Here is a 5712-nt window from a genome sequence, read left to right as displayed (position 1 = left end):
CGTAAGGGGGGGGGGCGCGGGGCCGTTTTGCCTCCCTTTTGTTGCAGCCCGAAAATGTATGCGTGCTTGTCTTACGTCCCCAGTGGTTTCATACGACCCCCCGAGTATGTTCAGTGTGCCCCCCCCGGCCTTCTGCGGGGGGCGGTGTGGGGTGGGAGGGAGGGTGTGGAACGGGAACTGTTGGCGCAGGAAAACGCCGACCCGCGTGGGCGTGCGGCTCCCGTTGCAGGGATCCAGTGACGGGCTGGGGGCGAAGTGCGCGCAGGTAAATAAACAAACCAACACGGAGAAACTTACGCTTTTTTTTTTTTTTCAGCTGCTGTATCTTAGATACTGTATTTGCAAAGAAGTTGCAAAGTCATTCTGCATTTCACGTTCTCCTCTCGTCTTTTTTTTTATTCCCACCCTTCTCCAGCAGTGACACTTGCTCCTGCTAGTACTCTTGCCCTAACGTTTTTATGCATTACTGTGTGTATGTATAGTTTTACATATTATGCTTTATTTTGCGTGGCTAGCTGGGTGCGGGAGGGTTTGATTTCTGGGTCGCAACTACAGACACCACCAAACTCCATTTCAGCTCCACTACTTAATTCCACATAGACTGTAATGCTAAGCTGGAAGCAGACATTTAAGACGTAAGGGATGGCTTGGCATTTACGTTTAGAGCAGCTGAAAGAGCCCTCTTCCAGAGAGCCCTTTCCCCGTGCCCCGGGAGGATGGGAGACCCTGGTTCACTTTGTGCCTCACAGAGGAAAAGCAGTTAATGCAGTTCAGGTCCGCAGTCTGTCTTTCTCGTGGTCTCTGTGCCAGAGAGGCAAGGGCTGGAATTGCCTCTTTACCCCTTTAAACACCTTCAATATGAGAGAAGGTTGGAGGCAGGGAGAAAATTAAAATAATGTTTTCTCCTCCTGCACAGAAGGAGGCAAAGTATCGGTACTTTTGCACAGATCTTTTACAGGGGAGGCAAAATTGTGATGCAGACTTGGAGGATTTGCATTAGGGGGAGAACAAGTGGAGCTCGAAAGAGTATCCCACAACATTCACCTGCGTGCCTTTGTATTTGCAGGACATCTTTGGCTCAGTTCTTCTGTGAGCATTGGTCAGCGCTCCTTGGCTTCCCCTTGCCAGGACTTACGTGCTCCTGCAGAGCTGTTTTTGTGTCTGAATTCCGCCATGCTCTTTCCCTTACTTTTTGGGAGTGTATGAAGAGCAGGATATGCACTAGTTGGCAGCAAAAAAGTTAGCGATCTCTATATTTTGCTCTAGTAAGTGCTACAGCCTCTTTGTTATGTGCTCCGAGCATTGAAATAGCGTTGACATTTACATTGGACACTCAAAATAGATGCTGACAGCCCGTGCATTTAATTTCTTTCATGTTAATCTAATAAATTCAGTATCTATTGTTATCTTAAAAGAGGATTAAACATTTCCTGAGGGGAAGGAGAGTTATGTGGGCTGGTGTATACACAGGCTGCATCCAGAGTACTGCAAGACTTGTAATTCATTGGTTGTTGTTCTGAGGGGATCTTCATTCTGATAATCAGCAACTGATAGGAGCTGTTGCTTTTTACTATTGCTCTCTGCATTTGCATTCTCTAAGGACAGGTGTCTTTCTAAGAAGCCTGACAAAGCTGGATGTTCAAGTCTCATTGAACAGAAGTCTTCAAAGGACCTACGGGGGACATTAGTTGGGCGGTTCCTAGCCCACTCTGCTTATAAAATGATGTATTGCAGGGAGCTAGCTAGTAGTTCAAGTTTTAAGATGTGGGCACTTTAAAATTACTACTCTGTTCATTTTTTGACTTGTTTAAAGTCAATCCACAAGTAGGTGGATAATTTGACTGTAATGGCATGTGTTTAAAATAGTGATTGCTGGTTTTTAATATGCAGAATTGTTTCAGCCTAGCTAGCTGGAGTAGCTGCAAGCCTCCAAAGCTGATTTGACCCAGCAACAAGATACTTCAATAGGGTATGCTGAGAGCCAAAAATAAAGTATATTAAATAAAACGTCACAGGTATTAGCAAATAAAAGTAGATGCAAAGCAACTCTTGTCTCCTCTGGGATCTAGGGTTTATGATGGAAATCATCTGTCATTTTATAATGCCGTGCGTGCTAATTGCAGGTTCATGTTAATCATCGCTGTATAAGAGGGTATGTCAGATCTTATTTTCCATCCCATCCATACAGGATAAGCTTCTAATAAGCTGTGATCCTTCAGCCACATCCACACATCAGCTCTCTCCTGGGTTATCCTGCGTATATCCCAGATCATTTTCCAGATGGTTTCGGATTTATAATTTGCATGCAAGTACTGGGGCATTTTTGTCCCACGGCTACAAGCCATTTCATACACAAATGCCCTGCATTTCTGCATGTAAATTGAGATCAGATTACACATATTTGTAGTTGTAAATGAATATTTATTTTTGGCTGTCTAATTTGTCATTTAGAAAAATGTTATTTTTAAGGAGCGGGCACTTCCCAAAAGGCAAGTCACTATTTGTTGTTTTTGTGACTTCATTTTTGGACATTCCTAAGTCATTGAAGACTTATACTGCTTTGAATTATTTTTTTCTGTAGAGTGAGGAACTAGAAACTAGCATAAGTAACCTATGTATTTATATAGAGCGAGCTGTAGTAAATCGATATGTTGCTTTTATTTGAAGTTAACACTTTGAGTGTTTATATTGAAGGATTCGTTTTGTTCTAGTTTAAGTAGTATCCATATGCTAAAATAACCTGCAAAGCAAACCGTTATTCCAAAGTAGAACTGAAGGGCTTCAGCATGTTGTGAGAACATTTTAAAATGTATTAATCAGGTTCCTGCTTGCATTCCTAATTCTCAAGTAGAATTTATCCGCCGCAAGTCTTGCAAACCACCTAACACAGTATCTTAAATGTATTGGATCTCCATCTTTAAGCAGAAAGTTCTTAAGCGCCTTATGTAGAGCTGCCGTAGCTGAGCATCAGAGCCCTTAGCAGATGAAGAAACTAGGACACCTGGCAAGCACACTGTAAACACACACGCTGATAGGATTGGTTGTGTCTCAAAATACAGTTGTATAGGCTTTCTTTTTAAAACATTGCCAGAGGAGGAGCCAGTGCTCACCTTTCCCCGAGAGCTGGTGGTGGATGGACTTGTCTAGAGAGTAGACTGTGTTCTAGTAGTTGAAACCTGGGCTCCTGGTCCCTGTGCCCGAGGCGTTCAAGCCCACATCTTCCCCCACCTCTGCAGCTGTTGCATAGGCTGAAGTAAGTGAGTGGGAGGGCATGCCTCTCCCCTTGTGTTTAACCTGGGCCATCTCATGGAAGATGCAGCAGGTTGCCCGAGGCTGACATGAGGGAGCACCAGAACCTGACTGTTGCAGCAGTTTGTGTGTTCCCCTGGGAGGAGGGCTGGGACCTAGTGCTTGGTTGCTGATGCTGAGACTGTTATCAGAGGTGAGAATTTCCATGACATCCTCCATGTTTCAAGAGAGGAGCAACACTTGGACTCGTTGCTGTAGGAGAAAACTGGGCCCAGGAGAAGAATGGGCTCTCAGATCTGGAGTGGGAGGTGACAGCTGTTTGTAGTTTGTAGCTTAGGAGCTACAAGTGGGGAGCTGTCACTTGGAGGTGAAGTGGGGAGAGCGTCCAGTGTTTCCTACCAGAAAGCCCCATTTCCAGTGCAGGAATCTCCCTCCTGGGCCACCTCTGTCTTGTGCTGTATCTGTGTGGCGACAGGCGTCAGCCTGGCAGTTTTGTATTTATTATGCAGGTTTTTAGGTGTTGTCATAACCGATCCGAACCACAGATTTGGGTCTCTGTGACCTGACCTGTAACTCCATTCCCTCACCCAGTTCTGTGTTGAGAGTCTTCCTCCCTAGCCTTTAGCAAAGGAAGAAGTAAGGTTGTATCTTCACGTGATCTTTTCACTTGGGTGTCTCAGGCACCCTGTGAGCATCATCTGATGAGGAGAGGGAAATTCCTCATTCCCTCATATTTGACATGCTTAGCTTTGCAACTACAGTGTTTCTTCGTTTTAGGGCGGGAAAGCACCTGGCTGGGGGGGACTGTGGATAAGCAAGATTGGTGTCTAAATTTATTTCAAAGCTCCTTTATTCAAAGAGATATCACATCTTATTTCTTGGCAGTCTTACTTGAAACTCTGAGGGCGACTGGCAAGCTGCTAGTGCTAAGTGCCTTGCCAAATACTATTGCAAAAGTATGCACTGCAGAAGTTGCATAACTTTACAGACTGTTACATTTCTCCTGGAGTAAACCAAAGGGGTACCAACTTCGGATCCTTTGCCTCCGCTGAGAAGCAAGACTGACAAATTTCCACCTGCTTATGAGGCACCAGCATGCTGCTTTGCTGCTGCTGTCTCTTTCAGTTCTTGCAATCAGTTTTCCTTCAACGGTACCTCTCCATCTCTTGTTCACTGTTGTGAAATAACTGAGGAAACAGAACTATTTAAAATGTTTCCATGGTATTGTTAATTGCAAAATATTTTGGAACAGACATCAGACCAAGGAATGCTTTGCCTCTGCTTCTGGACTTAATGTTGCTAACGTAGCAGGTGTATCAGAATAGATTTGCAGTGCCCCATGGAGTTATACCTCATATTTGAGTGTTGATTGAACAACTGTGGGATTGAAGTCACTCCCAAGTATTTATCAATATAAATCTGATATCTAAATATATGCAAACCCTGTGCCAATTTTTGAGATCTCGTAACTTTTCTGTTTGCTGTTAAAACAAGGCACTCATTTTTCAGAAACTATCTTGATAGCTATTTCAGGGCTTTGCATCATTGTGAGGATTATTGTCCTGTGATGTTGCGTATAAGATTGCATTACAGGGACATTTCTGGATTCAGCGAGGAAGATATGCTAAAGGGGTAAGTGCTACTTAGTGCTAAACATCTTAAATTATGCAGTTATTCCGGTTAGAAGGAACCTTGGGAGGTGTTGAGTGCAACCTCCTGCTTGAAACAGGGTTAACCCTGAGTTCAGACAGGGTTGCTCAGGGCTTTGTCTAGCTGGGTGTTGAAAACCTCCGAAGACAGAGGCTGCACAGCTCCTCTGGGCAACCTGTCCCAGTGGTCAGTTACCCACATAGTGATTTCCCTTCTCATGCAGTGCAACGCAACGCAGCAAAGAGTCTGTCTCTGTCCTGTTAACCTTCTCAAGGACATCGGGAGGCTGCCGTTAGGTCCCCCTGAAGCCTCTTCTCAAGGCTAAGTGAGTCCAGTTGCTCCCATGCACCTCCCAGAGCACGTGCTGCAGCCCTTGACAGTCTCTTTTCTGGCCTCTTCTGTGCCCTGTGTAGTTCCTGCTTAAGTGCAGGAATGTCGGACATATGTATTTAAATGCAAATGTACCCAGTCTGCAGGACTTTGACAGAACTACTGTGTATTTAGATTATGATAATTTAGGTTTGGACTTTTTTTTTTTTTTGGCTTCTTAGTGTTAGGTATTTATAAACTGGGATCACTATCAAGCCTCCAAATATGTTTCGTACTAAGTTTAGTAGATAAGTAAGGACTGAGCATTCAGAAAATGAATGCTTTTACTTAAGCTCTATGGAATTTCCAGTTTATGGTATGTGTTTTGCTTTAATGTTGGGAAGAGCATGGAAGAGGGATAGGAGGTAATTAAAGAAAAAAATAACTTTTATACTCCCTTTGGATGGGATTTAACCTTGCAAAAGCAAGAAGCATTAAGTCTAT

The sequence above is a fragment of the Haliaeetus leucocephalus genome, unplaced genomic scaffold (genome assembly GCF_000737465.1).
Source record: "Haliaeetus leucocephalus isolate CR32 unplaced genomic scaffold, Haliaeetus_leucocephalus-4.0 Scaffold506, whole genome shotgun sequence".
NCBI lineage: Eukaryota > Metazoa > Chordata > Aves > Accipitriformes > Accipitridae > Haliaeetus > Haliaeetus leucocephalus.
This window is presented reverse-complemented; position numbering follows the sequence as displayed.